This window comes from Triturus cristatus, chromosome 11 (assembly GCF_964204655.1).
Source record: "Triturus cristatus chromosome 11, aTriCri1.1, whole genome shotgun sequence".
NCBI classification, from domain to species: Eukaryota; Metazoa; Chordata; class Amphibia; order Caudata; family Salamandridae; genus Triturus; species Triturus cristatus.
The window spans coordinates 467,150,603-467,171,703 of record NC_140594.1 but is presented as its reverse complement, the minus strand read 5'-3'; positions in this window follow the sequence as shown (position 1 = coordinate 467,171,703).

Sequence of the window (21,101 nt, the reverse complement as noted above, 5' to 3'; positions counted from 1 at the left end):
CATGGTAATTTACTCTAAACTATGTTTGGTGTAGTAATTACACGCCTTTCACACACCCGTTCCCTCGTCCTCCTCAGATCGCTGATTCACCCATGCCGCGGATTTCCACCGCTGGGTGCTCTGAACCTTCCCATACTTGATTTCCAGATTTACAATTTGTCCCTGGTAAGCGCACTTGCCTTTATGCCCTTATTGTATCTCTATTCACCACAGCATATCTCTGTCATTTATCATAGCACGTTTTTTGTAATTATGTTTTGATAGATTGCTGATTGTAATAGAGCAACTCATACCCTTCAAGGCGGATTTTTTGTGGGCCTTCGTTCCTCCCGTGTCCTTTATAGGTAAGCGCCCTTCGCCCCGTTTGACTTAGTTACATGTTTTTCTTTAATAGTTGGTCACCTTTATTAGCTCCTTATTTCATTCTAATTAATTTATTGTTTCAGACACCTAAAGATACTCCCCCAGATTGACGGACTATATTCATTTGTCCTATACCTTCCTGTATTCAGCTTTGAGGCTGTGAATTAATTAACCCTGTACACAGGTACGATTAGTTCTTTTCTTGTTTTTCTCTTTTCTTTCTTTTCATTTATTCATTATTTCTTCATCCTTGTGCTCTACGTCGTTGGCTTTTCTGGGCTTCACAATTCATTATTGCTTTTTTCTTCTTTTACACATAGGTATTTTTAAATATTTTGATAACCATAGTCCTGATGATGACCTCAACGCAAGGAGGTTGAAACGTCGTCGACTGGACAGCATTATTTGCGGCTAGTTAAAGGGTCTTTTGTGACCTTAAAGATAATTTGCAAACTGTTCATTGTATATATTCCTCCTAGACCCTGAATTTATTCGAATTATTTTGCCGCACTATGTTGTCATCTTAACACTTATGTCACTGCGTCGTTCACTTGTTCACTTCACTGTCAGTGCACATATGTTCGTTATGGTTACTCTAAATTGTACATACCAATTGTGTATTTAATCATAAAATTTGTCTCCTTTTTTCAATTTCTTGGTCTCTCTTGTCCCTCCTTGGTCTTTTGATTAAATTGTGTATCGATCGGTCCCCTGACTTATTTTCCCCGTTGAGACATTGTTTTTGTTACTACATTTACCCGGTCTCAGCTGGGTTAACGGGCTTGCTCCTGTTTTTCTTGTTTATATGAAGCCATTAAGGAGGCACTGGATTCAGGAGGTAAAGCTATGCTTGTCATGCTTGATTTGTCGGCGGCCCTTGACACCGTCCCCCACGAGGGTCTCCTCGTCAGACTTCATGAGATCGGTCTGAGGGGGACGGTGCTCAGCTGGTTTAGATCATTCTTAGCGGACCGTCGACAAACGGTCTGGGTCTCCCCAAGTTCTGCCGTGATGCCGCCTTTGGGAGTCGGAGTCCCTCAGGGCTCTGTGTTGAGTACGACTCTTTTTAACATCTTTATGACTCCATTGGCCGCTCTGGCGGAGTCCTTGGGGGCCCAGATCGTATCCTATGCCGATGATACTCAGCTCCTCTTTACGTGTGGGAAAGGTGAGGAGTTTGACGGAGAGAGTATTCGTGAGTGCCTTGGGGCTGTTTTCAAATGGTTCCAGCTGAACAGCCTCAAATGCAACTCAGACAAGTCTGAGGAACTCTTTTTTGGTTGTACCTCTGATCCAGATTGGCAGGAATGGTGGCCGACTAATATGTTTCCTCCTGCACATTCCTCCCAGCAGGCAAAAAATTTGGGAATTAAGATCGACAATGGTCTGACGGTGAGATCTCAGATCCTCGGTCTTACGGGTACATGTTTTGGCCTCCTGAAGATGCTCCGGAAGTTTCTTCCTTTGCTTTCAGAAGAGCACAGGAGGATCACTGTGCAGGCCTTAATTGGCTCCAGATTGGACTATTCTAATGTCCTATATCTGGGTCTTCCGGAGTATCTGTTACAGCGCCTTCAGGTGGTCCAGAACTCGGCTGCTCGGGCTATCTTCGGCCTTCATAGGCGAGCCAGAGTGTCTGGCCTTCTGCAGTCGCTGCACTGGCTGCCTATCCGGAAGCGGATAGTCTTCAAGGCGTTGACGCTGGCTCATAAGGCTCTCTGTGCCTCGGGCGCGAAATATCTGCAAAGGAGGCTTACTTTTTATCGCCCGGCTCGATCTTAGTGATCCGAATGTCTCTTCCTTGCGGTGGTCCCTCGAGTAAAGAGGGCCCGCGTAGGGGGTTGCTCCTTCACGCTGAAGGCATCACAGCTTTGGAATGCTTTGCCATTGTCTGTACGTAGCACGTCTAATTTGCTGACCTTTAGGAAGGGCCTTAAAAACTTGGCTCTTTGCCTCTTAGCATGCTTTCTTCCTCAGTTTTGCTGTCTTTCTTTTGTCTTTCTGTGTTATGATTTTATGTTTTCAAGCTGCCAATAAAAAGCGCCGGGACACTCCAGTGGAGTAGCCGTGCGCTATAGAAATCCTAAATAACATAACATAACATAACAAGGAAGCAGAAGGGGTGAAAGAGGTGAAAGAGGAGAAGAAAAGGGGGAAGAAAAAAAAAGAAAAGAAGGGAAAAAATGGGTAAAACTCTAAAGCACTCCAATGTAATTGCCAAAGTTGACTCCGCACCCCGGCTTAAGGCAAAGCCCCGACTAGCCCAGGCAAAGGAAACTGCACGACTGGCTAACAAGGAGTATACCTCTAACCCCAGGGCCTGGACAATAGCCTTGAGAGCTCAGAAGAAGAGGAGGCTCCTCCCAGTATGTCCCTGTAATTGGGGGAATTGTTAGAGGGTCGAATTAGTACAGCACCCAATCCGCTGGAAGCTTTACCCTCAATGGCTAAATCACAGCAAGACAATATGTTGATTGATGGCCACAAAAAGGAGATAAGAGGGGCAAAGGAATTTCCTCTCTTTTTAAAAAATCTTCCTTACCACCACCTCCCTCAGCTCAACCATTAAAATATCTAAAGGGCCACTCAGAACATTAGAGTCAGCAGATGATCTATCACTACTGGACCAGAGGATATCACAATTGCTCCAGCAATCGGGTCAGATCCAATCTTCGTCCGCAAAGAATAAATCGTCAGTGCTGGATCAGGACCAAGACTGGGGGGCTCTTTCGGCATCACCTAATTTGTTAGAAATGAATGCCCCCAGTCTGATGCCACCAATCATATCTGCATTTGAAAGCACTAAGGTGTTTCAAAATGTGATACCTAACTCTATACCACTCCAGGATCAAGCCCAATCTAAGTCACAACTCTGTTCCCAGTCTCAGCTTCAACTGGTGACAGAGGCGACAGAGGGGACATGGCTCGCCGATACTTCACTAGGACTGGGAAAGGAGAGCACTCTGGTTGAGAATTCGAACCAGGTTAGGGCGGCACCTCAAATCGACTTCAGTGGCAGCGCAGAAACATCTGGGATATACCATATGGAGAGCAGAGATATGCTGAACTTGATCTTGGAAGAAGTTCGCGAAATGAAAAAATCGCAAAAATTCAAAATTGCCTCTCTGCTTCAATGGTTTGGTAAAATAGAAGAAGCAATGACATCTCTTCTAATTAAACTACAAGAAGTGGAAACCAGAATCTCTTTACTTGAAGACCAAATGAATGAGATGTCAGGGAAAGCGAAAGAAGCAGCCAAGAATAAAACCCTTCTAGAAAATAAACTTGAGGAACTCAAGAATCATTCTCTGAGGTCCAACCTCCGAATAGTGGGGGTCCCTGAGGGAATCGAAGGGACACAAACCCTGCAATGGGTCAATACATTTATCAAACAGAGAGTTCTCCCTGAATTTGAAGGAGATTTAACCATTACCAGGGCGCATCGAGTTCTCGCTCCTCCCTTTACTAACTCAACGATACCACGAACAATCCTACTGAACTTTGCAGACTTTCGTATCAAAGAGCAAATCTTTAAAAAAGCAATTCAGCAGAGAAAATTTGCTGTAAACAAAACGTCTAAATGTCGTATATTTTCCAATATGACAGCAGCGTCAGCCCACAGACGTAAGGAATTTGTTAAGATGCTCTACTTGTTGAAAGCTCAGGGTGCTCAAGCATCAATTGCTCAACAGTCAAAGCTGCGGGTTCTGGTTAGGGGGAAGTTCCATCTGTTTTCGGATTTGGAGGAGTCTCAGGCGTTACTGAAAGAGATTTCGGTTGGATCTTGAGTTTGATTTAATATCATAAAAACCTGGGCCTTTCATCTTTGTAAAGGGGTTTCTTTTGTTTGCAGTGCGAAGGTGTGGTGGCTAGCTATGCAAGTTTGAGTTTTTGCTTTGCTGGGGACAGCAGGGTCACCCCTGGTGTGACACTATGACACCCAGGAGGTTAATTGGGTGGTTGAAATGTGGCTAGCATGGCTAGTAGGTTTTTTTTCACATTTTGGTGGGTGGGTTCCTTTTTTGTGGGGTGGGACGGGGGGATGTGGGAAGCAGGAAAAAGAGCAGTAGCAAAAGGTACAGATAGTGAGAAATATAGAGATTCGTTATTGACCAAACTAGAAATCTACCTTAGAAATAGCAACAGAAATTACTAGTAAATGTAAGATCCTGTCAGTCAATGCCAATGGAATTCTTAATAAACAAAAATATGGCGCTATCATTAGATGGCTTATCTCGTTTAACCCCCAGGATTTATTTTTCCAAGAGACACATTTAAAAACCAATTCCCCCAAATTGTATTTACCCAGGGTTTTTTCTGATACCTTTTTCGCGTCTGCAGGCCTTGCCATGAGAAGATTTAAAATTTTGTAAATTATTACGGCCCTGTTTACCGATGATACCTTAGGTTTGGTTAAAATCAATGAGCTCCTGAGGGGGGCCCCTGGGCAGATTATTATCGGTGGGGATTTTAACTATATATAGGACTTAAGAAAGGACACCTAAAATAAAAAATAACTTAAATGAAACACAAAAAAAATCTTTGAGGCCATTAGGCACGATTATCAATTAATAGATCCATCGCTAAATTTGAATGTTGATAAGAGCTCTTTCACTTGCTACTCGCAACGTTTTCAAACCGCTTCCGGAATCGGTTTTTTTCTTGCATCAAGATCTCTTCGGATTCTAAAGACAGATATCGGGAGTAACCCCTTTTCTGACCATGCGTACATAGGGCTTGAGCCTGAGCTTGGGGGGGTGGGAGAAGAGAGCGGCCTAGTTGGCAGATGGACTTCCTCCTCCTCCAGGATCAATATTGGTTGAAGAGCTTTAGAGAGTGGATCTCCGAATATTTTAGGATCAATGATAACACAGCAGAACCCTTTTCAGTATGGGGAGGGTTCAAGGCCACAGCTCAAGGACAAATAATCTCCTTTTCGGTCGCCCAGTCTAGCGCTCGGCAGCTCAAAATAGTAGAATTACAAGCGGCGGTCGAGAAGGAGTATGCCCTCCAGATCCTGTTACGTCCACATCATCTGGAGCAGGCTAGAAAGGCTCTGAGAGACTTTTTTGTCTTAGAGGAGATCAGCAGTTCCCAATCGTATCAACAGAAGGGTTATGAGGACAGCAAGATGGTAGGCAAATTATTGGATAACTCTACAAGAGCTAAACAAGAAGCAGCCATTGTATCAAAGGTGATGGATCCTAAGACCGGAATAGGAGTAGCTAATGGCGAGGAAATTCCACAGATCTTTCTCGAACATTTCCAGCAACTCTACACTACCAAATATTTGGTGGGGAAAGAGTCTATTCAGGAGTATTTCGCGAATGTAAATATCCCTAGACTTTCCGACAGCTGGATTAACCAGTTAGGATCCGATGTGGAATCTGCTGAGATCTTGGCATCCATTAAAGCAACGGCCGCGGTGAAAGCGTGTGGGGAAGATGGCTTCCCCATAGAATTTTATAAAACTTTCTCAAAAGAATTAATTCCACCTGTGAAAAAATTATTCAATTATATTAGAAAGGGTGGTCAGGTCTCCTAATTTTTTAAAGAGGCAATTGTTGTGTGCTTCGTAAAAAAAGATAAAAATCCAATGGATGTTAACTCTTATAGGCCTATTAGCCTTCTTAACTCAGACTACAAGATTTTAATGAAGGTATGGGCTGGGTGTTTTTTATTTGCCGCACAGGAGACAATCCAAAATGACCAAGCTGGCAGATCCATGGCAGCCAACACTAAGTTTTTAATACAGGCCCTGGATTACTTTAACATCAATTCTATCCCGGCCTGTATTATGATGGTCGATGCGGAGAAAGCATTTGACTTAGTAAATTGGAAAACTTTGTTCTTCGCCCTTGGTCAATTTGGTTTCCCTCCCCAGGTCATGACCATGCTACGTAATATTTATCAGGGTGCTTTGGCTCAAGTGGTAATAAATGCAAAACGGGCAGGCATGGCAAAAATAAACCTGGGGACAAGACTAGGCTGCTCGCTCTCTCCATTGCTTTTTACCTTTTTTTTATAGAACCTTTGGTTATCAGAATGCGTAATAATGCTACTATTCAACCCCCAATCTCTGATATGGCTAAATTGAAACTTTTTGCAGATGACATTATTTTATACTTGCAGCCTAATAATAATTATTTGGAAGTGGTACTGAGTGAATTTAGGAACTTTGAATTAATAGGGGGCTACAAAACAAACTCAAACCAATCTGAAGCCTTAGCCCTTAACACAGATTTAATTTTTTTTCCACCTCGTCTGAGGGCACAAGCTGCAAAGTCAGACCCAATCAGATATCTGGGGATCTATGTGTCTAACCAAAATCAACAATTATACAAATTGAATTATGTAAGAATGCAAGATACAATCATGAGACTTTTAGAACAGTGGATTTTACTCCCCCTAACTTTGGTGGGAAGAGTTTCATTAATTAAAATGTCCATACTTCTGCTACTTATTTTTCTCTTTATTAATGTCCCTATTAAAATAAATGTGTCTTTCTTTAAAGAAATGGAAATTCTGATTAGAGAATTTGTCTGTGGGAAGAAAGTTTCAAGAGTTAAATTGACAGCATTATAATTATCGACTGCACAAGAGGGTTTGGCTCTACCTGACTTAAGAACTTACTATGAGGACACGTTTCTGGATCTATTGTCCGGCTTGATGGGATCTAAGTGCTTCAGAGACAGCTTCTTTATTCATAAAATGATACAGGAAACCGGATCTCAAACTCCAGTGTTTTTAAAAACCTCCAAACTCCCCAAAAAACAGATATAAGACATTGAAGGACTACTCTTCTAGACTTCAGTCCTTGAAAATGACGGGTTCCTCTGGGCTACAGTACTTGAAACTAGGGCAGTGTAAAAGTCTCGGCCTCCAGATACGATCAAGTCATTTGAATAATTGGGAAGGATGCAGGGTAGGGGAGTTAAGATATTTTTTTATTCAAAATAGGGTGATCTCCTGGCAAGAGGTGTTGCTAAGGGTCGGGAGTCAAAGGAAATATGCCATTTTGAATATCTACAAATTGTCCATTTTGTAAAACATTTTAACGGTATTCTTGATACACCGAATAAACTTGTGGTAGCTTTCTATGGGGCTAAATTAAATGGTGAAGGGAATTAGTATCGTTTGCTACATGATCAGGGCCAACTCCCCTTGATAGAGAACCATCTCGAAAGAATAGTCCGTGAAACACATTGTACTTTTTCCATCAACGAATGGGAAGTCCTATGCCACCTAGGAAGCAAATCGCTGCACGCAGCCAATTTCAAAAGGATGGCCTTCCTAACTCGGTGGCTGGCCTACCTTACCCTGAAAGCACTGGAGAAAAGATATCCGGATGTCGAAAATAGGTGCTTCCGCTGCCAGGCGGATGGTGAGGGGGGTTGGCTTCATATTTTCTTTACATGTCCTAGGTTGAGGCTCTTTTGGGAGGCAATCTTTTCGGATCTAAATTGGGCATTCAGGAAGAGAGTTGTGCCAGAGGCCGAGGCTGCCCTGTTTGGACTTTGTAGAGACAGAATGATTTTAACAGAGGCCGAAGCAACTTTTCTCTCTGTTTCTTGTACTGTAGCTCATTCTTTAATCCTTCAAAATTGGAAATCCAGTGATGTTCCCACCCACGATAAATGGCTTAATAAAATGAAAAGGACGCGGGCTTTTAAAGAAGCTTATGCAAGACGGGTGGGAGCTTCCAGGAAATTCAGTAAGAATTGGAAGTTTTTAAGCAATTTAAAAAACTTACTGGAGGGATAAGACCACCGGCTATTTTTAAATATATGACTTATCATTCTTTGATATGGTTTGGATGAATTAGAATTACTGGTTGTTAAGTAGTCGTACATTTGAATACTGCTAATTTAGTATAAATAGCACTAGCACTTTCATTCTCCTATTGCACTTTATCGCACTTTTCGCACTTTGCCACGTCGCAACTATTAGTGATTTTATATTAGTTATTTGCTATACTCATGTTTAAAAAAAAAAAAAAGAATTGTCTCAGAAAGAAGAAACTATCGTTTCTGTGTTAAATGGTTTTAAGGTTTGCTCAGATCGCAATGTTTGTATCATGTTCTTAATGCTCTGCTCACCAATTTTTTTTTAAATAAAACCTATACTTTCAATCCTTTTTTTCTTTAAAAAAAATGCAGATCTTCTTTTAAATTTCTTTCCTTGTTTCAATGAGTTTTGTAGTACTCTACTTTTATACATGCATATCCTAATGTCATTAAATTGTTTCTTTCTTCTTTCAACATTGTGATTATTTTCATTTTCTGAATTTCTATTAATTTGTCTTTTTTTCATTTCATTCTTTTTCATTGTACAGGTATTCTTTCTATTTTCATCATTTACAAAATCTTTTCCTCTCCTTGATATTCTTTTAAGAAATTCCTTTGTTCTCTTACCACAAGACTTTTTCTTTTTTGCCACGTGTTGTAGTTCATCTAATTTGTGCGTGTCTTTCTCCTTCAAATAGTACTGTTTTCTTTTCTTTTCATGGTTATTCTTTGTTAAGAATAATGCAGAATATCTGTAAGAAAGAATTGTACAAATAATTTATGATTATAAACATAATTATATATATATATATTCAGTGATGTCACTGACCATGTCATGAGTGATGTAATATGTGACATCATCAGCAGTGCATTGCGGGGGCGCGAATTATAGTTAGCTGAACTAACTATAACAAGCGAATTTCAATGGTTTTGTACGAGGGAAATGTCCAGATAACTACAACGCCCCTGAAACCTATGGTTTTTTCAGTGAATTTCTGAGGTTTTTAAATGCTAATTCCTAACTATAATGTGGCTGAAACCTATGTTTTTTTCTGTGAATTTCAAAGGTTTTTTAAATGCTAATTCCTAACTATAACATACCTGAAACCTATGGTTTTTTATGTGAATTTCAAAGGTTTTTTAAATGCTAATTCTGAACTATAACTTATCTCTAACCTATGATTTTTAATTGTTTCCATAGGGTTTCTAAATCTTTATTTTTCAGTGTATCAATTCCCTTATTTATGTTTTTTATATTGTTTTTCACCATTTTTGCAAGTTTTTTTACTTTTTTCTTTAAAAAACTTAATAAATATTATTTGTTTTTAATGATATTTTTTACAAAAATATTTGTAAATTTTATTAACTCTATTTTTTTTATTATTTTGTAAACGATATTTTTTAAACCATATTTTTAATACATTATTATTATTTATTTTTTTCAATTATTTTTTGGGATTCTCGCACCCAATGCGTACCTTTCTCGATCCCTGCACGGAACATAGTCGCCATTTTATGACTGTAGTGTAGGATCCGCGTACAGTGTGCGTTGGGTACGTATTTTCGAGCGCGATTGCTTTGCGACCGGTACGCGACTCCAAGCGCATACGCGTTATGTACGAAATACGTTCCGTGACGCTCGCGTGCTTCCGCAAAACATCATGTACGTGGTTGACGCGGTGGGTGCACGAATCCTGCAAAATATTTTAAATGTCAAAAAACATATATACATGTATTTCATGTAAATATTTAGGGAAGACATAATCTAAGCCACTCATAAAATTAATATATTTTTACTTTTAATCATCCTATATTGCTTTTAAATGCAATTTCGCAAATTTGCACTCGGTGCATGCCGTCTATGCGCAGGGTGTGCGGATCCCATGTGACCTGAAAAAAAGAGATTTGATTGGTTCATTAGACTTCCTATTCTAACTATTGAAAGACCCCACCCATTTCAATCATTCTTCTTAGACCTTTTTTGGAGGAGCATCTCTCTGCTGAGAAGAACTTTTTTTGGCTAAGTTTACACTTTGCTCAAACTTTTTTGTCTAACAATGGCTTCAGGGCAGCAGGCATCTCTAGGATCTGCACATTCATCTGAAGATGAATTCCTGGTTGAACCACCATGCCCAGAAAGGTATTCATCTGTAATCCAAAACCAATGCCACCAAAGTGACATGCAAGATATGTCAACGAGTGCTCTCCTGTGGCGATCCAGCTAAAAAATATTAATGTGGTACAGCCAGCATGAAAAAACACCTCAAAACCATGCATTCAGTCAACCTGGCACTTGAAGAGTGCCGAAGAAGGAAAGTTCTTCCTGGTCCTTCACAGGCATCACAGCCGAGTACTTTGCGTGTGGATCCATCAGACCAACACTTGGACATCCGTCCACAGTTTGCCACACTGAAAGTCCTCTGCCTAAAATGCAATGCCGTCCTTTGCTACGGAGAGTAGTCCATTGAGTAATTTGCAGGAAGCAAGAAAACCATCATTGTTATTTTTTTTGTTGTTTTTTTTCCCTGAAGTTCATTGTTTTGTTCCTCCAGTTCTGTTTTTTCCTTTTTTTCCAGAAAAACCAACAAAAATTTAAAATTGTTCAGAAAACCAAAACAAATACGATAAAAGAAAAAAGAAGAAAAAAAAAGTTCTTGTAAGAACTAACTTTCCTGTTTTAAAAAAAGAGCTATATTTGCATGTTAGTTTGTGAAAGTTTAGATGAATGTCTGTGTAGTGAGTAATTGACTGAACGAATGCATTAGTAGTGTATGTTGAACGTTTAAGTGCAGAACTATGAGGAAGTGCTGCAGCATCACACAGTAACCTTTTTAACTGCAGTGTGCTTTGGTACTTCCGAAGCACAGGGATGCAACATATGTACATAAATATGTTGCAAGTCTATGCTTCTCTCTGCACGGCTGCTTAAACTGCAGCCATATGGTGACACAGGCACCCTTGCACCATGGTGCAAGGATAACTGTGTCATGTGGTGTTTGTTTTTGTGCAGGAAGATACACCTTCCTGCACAAAAACAATCAATAAAGGCATTTTTCTCCTTCAATGTATGCTGAGCATTTTAGCATATATTGAAGAGTAAAAAATTAGGAGAAATGAAAACAATTCTCCTTGTCGTGCTTTGCTACACCAATTGGAGAATGGTGCAGCATTCACACACATGTCCAGATTTATTATTTTTGATAAATCTGGAGATGTGTCTTGTTCTATGAGTATTCTGTGCAATCACGCACAGCAACACTTATAGAACACCCTTTCAACGCAAAGTGGTGTGTATGATGAGGTCGTATTTACATTGAGAAAAAAAGGTACACAGAGTGCCTTTTCCTCTATTTGTAAATATAAAAGAGTGTCTTGCGCTATAACTATGTTACAAAAGTAGCATATTTCTGTTTGGAAAATTGCTTGTGAATGATAGGAGGTAAGCACAGAGTTTTGTCTGCAAAGATGCTCAAAGCAGAATGATTGAAATGATTGCGGTTCTTCAATAGGTACAATGGGAAATATTATGAACCACTCAAATCTGTTTTTTTGCAGGTCACATGATATCCCATAATAGGGACATTACAAAACTACATAGGTATAAACAGGGGGCCCGATTCACAGAACTAACTTAAGTCAAAATCCTAAACTTACTACCGTTTTGGTATTCACAGAAGGCACTTACTCATTTTGGTATTCACAGAAGGCACTTACTCATTTCGGTATTCACAGAAGTTAGGAGTCCTAACTTTAGGACTCCTAAATGCCTTCTGTGAATACCGAAAGTCTTAAAATTAGGATTTTTCTCAGTTTAGTAGTAGTATAGTTAGGACTCCTAACTTTAGGACTCCTAAATGCCTTGTGTGAATACCGAAAGTCTTAAAATTAGGATTTTTCTCAATTTAGTAGTAGTAAAGTTAGGACTCCTAACTTTAGAACTCCTAAATGCCTTCTGTGAATACCGAAAGTCTTATAATTAGAATTTTTCTCAGTTTAGTAGTAGTATAGTTAGGACTCCTAACTTTAGGACTCCTAAATGCCTTCTGTGAATACCGAAAGTCTTAAAATTAGGATTTTTCTCAGTTTAGTAGTAGTAAAGTTAGGACTCCTAACTTTAGGACTCCTAAATGCCTTCTGTGAATACCGAAAGCCTTAAACTTAGGATTTTTCTCAGTATAGTAGTAGTAATGTTAGGAGTCCTAACTTTAGGACTCCTAAACTGAGAAAAATCCTAATTTTAAGACTTTCGGTATTCACAGAATGCATTTAGGAGTCCTAAAGTTAGGACTCCTAACTTCTGTGAATACCAAAGTGAGTAAGTGTCTTCTGTGAATACCAAAATGAGTAAGTGCCTTCTGTGAATACGAATATGGTAGTAAGTTTAGGATTTTGTCTTAAGTTAGTTCTGTGAATCGGGCCCAGGGTGTTTTGAAAAACGTGTTAAAACTTTGTAGCTTCTTGCAGATCTGCCCATTGTGCATATTAACACTTAATTAAACTTACCTTCACAGTATTAAAAATTAAAAATGGTACACATTTTTTTCAGTTGTTTTTTATAATGTAAATTGTGGTAAATTGCTTATTTTATACTCAGGATCTGTGAAAGAGGAAAAAAATTTGTTGTAACATGCAATTATACATTTTTAACAACACAGCATAACTTAAACAAAGTAATTTGTTTGCCTTTTTTGCTGTTCTCAGAATATATTGAATTTCACTAGCAATAGTAATTTCAATCGTACTCATCACATAACAGCGGGCAAAAAAAAACAATCAAATAGATTGTTTAAAAGAAAAACCATTCTATTCTCAGTAATATACCAGAAAATACAAATCACACATATATAAAATGCTTACTGCTATCAAAATGTTATAACTTCAATTTATAAAAACTGTAAATGTTGTCGCTTTAAAATATTCACCGAGTCAATGAGTAAGAAAAGTCCATAATTCAAACATATACCTTTCCTTGAGACCAAATGGCATTTTTGCACTGTTTTTTATGTAAATTGTCCAATGGTAATCCTAATAAATTATAATAATAAATTCCTCAGAGACTGAATTATCTTCCTAAAACTTTGGCTTTAAAAATATTAGGTAGGAATTTGGTAATTCACTAATCAAACATTGTTTGAAAACCAACTGGGCATCGTTACAAAGTGCCCAGCCTTTACAGGCAGTGTAATGTCCAGATGTTGTGGAAGGACCATCATGGAAAATTATTGCAATTGCTACAAAAGTCCTTCCTGATATTGATAGTTGTGTTGCTACAAATTGCTTTATTAAAGTGTCCAATTTTCTTCCATCAGCTGTACAACGTTGCATCATTAAAATTATATATTGTCCATATTTTTTTTTAAATAATGTGGATAATATTTCTGATTTACATTGGCTACACTCCATGTTTTGATTTGCAGCTTTAAGTAATTTATTGAAAGACACTGATTTACAGTCCGGTAATGTTCAATATAGAAATCTTTCAGTGTCTACATTAGTGCTAGATGTATACATACAATTTTCACAATGCTGTTCCCATTTGTAACAAAGGCCAAAAATATTTTCTATTTCTACACCTTCATTTTCATAAACGGTAAGCATATACATTAAAACTTCCTGAGAATCTTGTGGGATATTTTGCGTAAATTGTGTAGAACCAGAAGATATATCCAAAAGATTACGAACATCTGAAACCGTTTGTATTTTACTTGTATCTGTTCTCAATTTTTCATAAACAGAATGCAACAAGGAACAAAATCTTTTTTCCTGATTCTGCATAATTTTTTGTTGCAAACCTTCAAGATAAAAAACAACATTGACCACTACATTAGCATAGCAGTTGACACCTGAACTATTTTCAAACTGATAACCAACAATCTCTTCAACAGTGTCCTTTTTCTTTTTGCTTGCAATGACAACATTATCTTGTTCTTTTCCCTTCTCTACACCTTCAGTACAGATATTCTCATAACTTCTTTTTCGACCAACCACACACTTTTCAAATACAGGATATTGACCTAAATTGGGAGCATATGCTCTTCTTAACCTATTATACTCTTTTACACAGTTTGCATCTGCAGTAACCTTTGTGTCATCAAAATCAATCAAAAACAAACCAGATAATGTTCTGACTCGCGACAAAGCAACATATGCCATAGCCTCTTTAGACACAGTAGGTCCAATATTCACCAATGCACTGTCTACACTTAATCCTTGAGATTTATGATTAGTCACTGCATATGCCAGAGAAAATGGAAATTGTTTCCTACGGACATATACATCTTTATCAAGCAAAAAACGAACTGAACAACAACCAATTTCTTTAACTTCTTCAATCTGATCAAATGTAATTTTTAAAAATGTAATTCCATCTTTTTTCCGATAATTAACAAAATCCACAACTTTACCCATTGCTCCATTAACTAAACCTTTTTCTACATCCAAATTACGCCTTAAAATTACCCGACAGTTTATACATGCATATAGTAGAGTCTTTTCTAAACCAGCCGTTTTAGATATCTTTTTTTCTAAAGAATCCAGTTTTGTTTTCAATTTTTCCCTTCAAAATAATAGTGATTCCTTCATGCTCTATTTTATCAATGGCTTCCATTTTTATAATTTCTTCATTTTCCAGTTTCAATAGTTCTTCGTTGAATATAGAACACTCACACAGTGTTGGCATTAAACTGATCAGTGATTTACTTTCTGCAATTTTCATGTATATTTTCTCAGGAACTACATTTTCATTTGGAAAAAAATTGGAAAGTAATCGACTGCACAGCTTGTTTGCCATGTTCTGTCAGAAATACAATTCTCATATCTTGAAGAATACTTCCATATTCATCATCATTTGCTTGTTGCATAATTTTCGTCAGTTCTTTTTATTCAAAATATGTCCAAATATTCACGTTTCCAACACCACCCAGAGACTTTCTGGTACCTTCATGCGCAAGTGTTTTAAATACTGGTTGGCCTTTTACAGGAGTCAGGTGCAGTAGATCTCCAAAAACTATGACGTGTTTTCCTCCAAATAACACGTCATAGTCTGTTTTAAGAATTTGCTGCATTCTTCAATGCACAAAGGCAAGCATCAAGTTTGAGACCATGCTTACCTCTTCAATAATGAGAAGTTTCATTTTCTTCAGGACTCTTGAAACTTCACAACAAGCTTCTCCAGATAGCTTGTGGTATTCCAATTTGTTCTCATGCTCTACTGGAAGCATTAGTAAACGAAGTAAAGTAATTCCTTTAATGTTATGTGCTGCCAACCCAGTTGGAGCAGTGACAACACAAGACAAATGCGACTCAGTTGTTTTCTGTAGATAACTTGTAATTACTTTAATTAAGAAACTTTTTCCTGCTCCAGCTTGACCACTCACATACATTCGGATAAGTTGAAATGATGTACATGAGCAGTCTTTCTTTTCATGAAGTAATCCATGGTCAATCTGTTCTTTCGCTTGCTGATATATTTGTTTCTGTTCAACATTTAGGTGCCGATCACGATCCGGCAAAAACCGGGTACGAACCGTCGGACGGAGCACAATCTCCGCCCGACGCGTACCCGGTCGTCAATTTTTACAAACAAGGAATTACGATTCGCACGGGTACACCATTACCGTACGAATCGTAAAAAAGGCCGACCGAACAAAAAAACACCTACCAATGCGATCCGGGAAAGCGCCGACCTGACGTCGGGACGCTCGCAGCCAGCCATTCACGACCCAGGAATCACGATTCGCACCGACGTCACCCCGCACGGTGAATATTTTGCGGCAGCCAAAAACTGCCGGGAAATCAGGACGACGCGAACAAGGACCACCAGTACGCGACGGACAGACGACGACGCGAACAAGGAGGACCAGTACGTGACGGACACACAGGACGACGCCACCAAGGAGGACCCGTACGCGACAGGACGACGCGATCAAGGAGGACCCGTAAGCGACAGGACGACGCGATCAAGGAGTACCAGTACGCGACGGACAGACATGGACCCGAACCTACGAGTCATCCCTGCCCTCATAGCAGTCCACCTCCTCTACAGGTTACGACGCAGACGCCGCAGAAGGTCAGAATAACTAAGGGAGGGGGGAAAGTGGGGTGGGGTGGGGGTGGCAGGACCAGGGCAGGCCACAAAACAACCACATAAGTCACACACCACACATGGCCTGGACATACCTGACTCCCATGCCCTGGTCACCACGAGGGGGTGGGGGCGTGTCCTGATAAGCCAGCGACCGCCACAACGGAAGTCCGTCACCACGCGAACCGGCAACACAACCAGACAGGTACGTCCCGTACCCACGCCTGAAGAGCGTGGGTACGAGTCGGACCACGCCCACACACGTCACCCCAACAATGGCGGGACGGATCGCACCCACGTGGCAAAGGCCTGGGTACGGGCCGCACAAACATCACATAGCGTGGGGACGGATATGTACGGACCCTACCCCCACCCCGTATGCAAGGAGCGCACCCCCCACCCCAACAGTGAAAGTACGACCCGTACCCCCACCCGCGTATGCATGGAGCGTACCCCCACCCCAACAGTGTAAGTACGACCCGTACCCTCACCCGCGTATGCATGGAGCGTACCCCCCACCCCAACAGTGTAAGTACGACCCGTACCCTCACCCGCATATGCAAGGAGCGTACCCCCCACCCCAACAGTGTAAGTACGACCCGTACCCCCACCCGCGTATCCATGGAGCGTACCCCCCAGCCCAACAGTGTAAGTACAACCCGTACCCCCACCCGCGTATGCATGGAGCGTACCCCCCATGCCAACAGTGTAAGTACGACTCAAACCCTCACCCGCGTATGCATGGAGCGTACCCTCCATGCCAACAGTGTAAGTACGACTCGAACCCTCACCCGCGGATGTACGGACCGTACCCCCACCCCCACCAGTGTAAGTACGACTCCTACCCCCACCCGCGGACTCACGGACCGTACCCCCACCCCAACAGTGTAAGTACGACCCGTACCCCCACCCGCGTATGCATGGAGCGTACCCCCCAGCCCAACAGTGTAAGTACGACCCGTACCCTCACCCGCGTATGCAAGGAGCGTACCCCCCACCCCAACAGTGTAAGTACGACCCGTACCCCCACCCGCGTATGCATGGAGCGTACCCCCCAGCCCAACAGTGTAAGTACGAACCGTACCCTCACCCGCGTATGCAAGGAGCGTACCCCCCAGCCCAACAGTGTAAGTACGACCCGTACCCCCACCCGCGTATGCATGGAGCGTACCCCCAGCCCAACAGTGTAAGTACGACCCGTACCCCCACCCGCGTATGCATGGAGCGTACCCCCCAGCCCAACAGTGTAAGTACGACCCGTACCCCCACCCGCGTGTGCATGGAGCGTACCCCCATGCCAACAGTGTAAGTACGACTCAAACCCTCACCCGCATATGCATGGAGCGTACCCTCCATGCCAACAGTGTAAGTACGACTCGAACCCTCACCCGCGGATGTACGGACCGTACCCCCACCAGTGTAAGTACGACTCCTACCCCCACCCGCGGACTCACGGACCGTACCCCCACCCCAACAGTGTAAGTACGACCCGTACCCCCACCCGCGTATGCATGGAGCGTACCCCCCAGCCCAACAGTGTAAGTACGACCCGTACCCTCACCCGCGTATGCAAGGAGCGTACCCCCCACCCCAACAGTGTAAGTACGACCCGTACCCCCACCCGCGTATGCATGGAGCGTACCCCCCAGCCCAACAGTGTAAGTACGACCCGTACCCTCACCCGCGTATGCAAGGAGCGTACCCCCCAGCCCAACAGTGTAAGTACGACCCGTACCCCCACCCGCGTATGCATGGAGCGTACCCCCAGCCCAACAGTGTAAGTACAACCCGTACCCCCACCCGCGTATGCATGGAGCGTACCCCCCAGCCCAACAGTGTAAGTACGACCCGTACCCCCACCCGCGTATGCATGGAGCGTACCCCCCATGCCAACAGTGTAAGTACGACTCGAACCCTCACCCGCGTATGCATGGAGCGTACCCTCCATGCCAACAGTGTAAGTACGACTCGAACCCTCACCCGCGGACGTACGGACCGTATCCCCACCCCCACCAGTGTAAGTACGACTCCTACCCCCACCCGCGGACTCACAGACCGTACCCCCACCCCAGCAGTGTAAGTACGACCCGTACCCCCACCCGCATATGCAAGGAGCGTACCCCCCAGCCCAACAGTGTAAGTACGACCCGTACCCTCACCCGCGTATGCATGGAGCGTACCCCCACCACACCAGTGTAAGTAGACTCATACCCTCACCTCGAATGCATTGAGCGTACCCCCACCGTGTATGTTCCAAGCGTACATATCCTGAAATCGGAGGTGTGTGTGCAGAGTCCACCCAGCAGTGCCCTGAGACAGGAGGGGTGTGTGCAGAGTCCTCCCAGCAGTGCCCTGAGACAGGAGGGGTGGGTGCCTATCACTCCCAGCAGTGCCCTGAGACAGGAGGGGTGGGTGTGGAGTCCTCCCAGCAGTGCCCTGAGACAGGAGGGGTGGGTGTGGAGTCCTCCCAGCAGTGCCCTGAGACAGGAGGGGTGTGTGCAGAGTCCTCCCAGCAGTGCCCTGAGACAGGAGGGGTGGGTGTGGAGTCCTCCCAGCAGTGCCCTGAGACAGGAGGGGTGTGTGCAGAGTCCTCCCAGCAGTGCCCTGAGACAGGAGGGGTGGGTGCCTATCACTAACAGCAGTGCCCTGAGACAGGAGGGGTGGGTGCCTATCACTCCCAGCAGTGCCCTGAGCCAGGAGGGGTGGGTGTGGAGTCCTCCCAGCAGTGCCCTGAGACAGGAGGGTGGGTGTGGAGTCCTCCCAGCAGTGCCCTGAGACAGGAGCGGTGTGTGCAGAGTCCTCCCAGCAGTGCCCTGAGACAGGAGGGGTGTGTGCAGAGTCCTCCCAGCAGTGCCCTGAGACAGGAGGGGTGGGTGCCTATCACTCCCAGCAGTGCCCTGAGACAGGAGGGGTGTAACACATGTGTGTGAGGCCAGAATTATCCACATGCATACTGGCTACAAGGGAACATGTCCCCATGAACTCATGTCAACAGACTCCACACACAAGTACAGTGATCACCAAGGATGCCACGATTGTTGCAGGTGGAGACATGGCCCTGCATGCATGGCCAAAGTAGAAGGGCTCCGTCACACACACAGCTCATGTAGACACAGCTCTGCGCTAAACATTGGGAACACCCTGCAGGGAAGAAAGCTGGGTACACAGAGGAAGGAATACACCCTGGGACAAGTGCACCATGCAGTAACTGCTTACATGAACAAAGAAAGTTAGCCAACACCTTGTGATGGCACACAGATCCCAGGGTCCCACCAATGAGCAGTACACTACTACATATCCCACACACCCAAACCCTTACACACCACCCAAAACCATGTAGCAGCCCCACCAACACCAATACCAGCATAGCAGTAGTGTAATAATGAAAACAAAATTAAGCTTTATTCAGCATGAGCACAATGTCCGTGGATCGCAGGCAGTTCAATCTTCACAAAGCCCATAGGGCAGTCAATGATTCTCAGCTGGATGGGGGACACAGTGGGATGCGTGTCCCCTACCTTGCCTGCACAGTCAAATGGCATCGTCTTCCACACTGGTGAGGGCATCAGGGGGGGGGAAGCAACAGGCACCGCAGGGACATCAGGGCAAAGGGGCGGCGTTGTGGGTGCAGGGATGGAGGACTCCACCACAGGGGGTGGGTCAGTGCCAAAGGCGGAGGCCAGGATGGCACTACACACCTTTGCAAGGTCCTCCAGGGAGTCCCCTGCACCCGAAGGGACCTCAGGCCCCAAGGAGGGGGGGGGGTCAGAGGGATGGGTCGCAGCGCCACCGGGGGAGGGTGGAGACAGGGGGGAGACTCAACCACCCTGACCGGGGACCTCCTTGACCGCTTGCGTGGTGGTGTAACTGTGGGGCTCAGGGACAGAGCGGCCATGAAGGAGTCCTTGGGGGAGATGTGGCCAGGAGAGCTGAGGGGAGGGGATTTGGAGGGAGTGGACTGGGTGGAATGCGGACTCCCACTATGGCTGCGTGTCACACGTTTGCCCCCCGACCCAGTGGGTGTGCCTACCTCACCCTGTGTGTGCGTGTCAGGAGGAGTGCGGTGGACCTTCCCTGCTGGTGTGGTGCCCGTGTCCGTTGATGTGGGTGCATGCCGACGTCTGGGTGTACGTGGGACAGGCATGGGAGTGGGAAGTGTGGATGGGGCAGGGGTAGGTGGGGGGAGGTCGCGCTGCAGGAGACCCACTGCTGCAGTCAGTGTGGAGTCTATGGACCTCAGCAAGTTGCGTTGGTCAGCCTGCAATGAATGAATGCCCTCCAAAAAAGCCTCAATGTTGGTGAGGGTTTTGCCGTGGGCATGGAGGACATTAAGGATCGCAGCCTGACCAACCTGCAGTTGCCGCTGGATGTCCACAGACTCTGCATTGGCGGCAGCAGTGGAGACAGGGGCAGGGGGTGCGGTGCCTGGCAGGAAGGAGACATGCTGTGACCGGGCACGCTGGGAAGGGACACGAGCAAGTGGGAGGCGGCTGGTGGGAACTGAGGGGGCGGTGCGAGGTGTTGTTCTGCTGTCAGCTGCTGGTGCAGCCACCGCCCACTCGGAGACATCCTCCTCGGACCTGTCAGCTTCGTATTCTGACGTGCCAGTCGACAGGTCCTCGGCCGCACTATCCTCCACCTCTGTCCCACTCGATGTGCCAGCCCCGATGTCACGGCTGGCACTGGTGCTCGGTCCCTCCGCCTTGCCTGTGTCCATGTCTCCCTCTGTGTCCCCCGACGATGCTGTGGGCAGGGTGGAGAGACAGAAATTAATCAGACAGCTGTACACATCAGTCACATGAGTCCAATCGACATAGGTAACACTGCATAGCCTGAAAAGGAAGATCCCTAACATCTACTAAACAAGG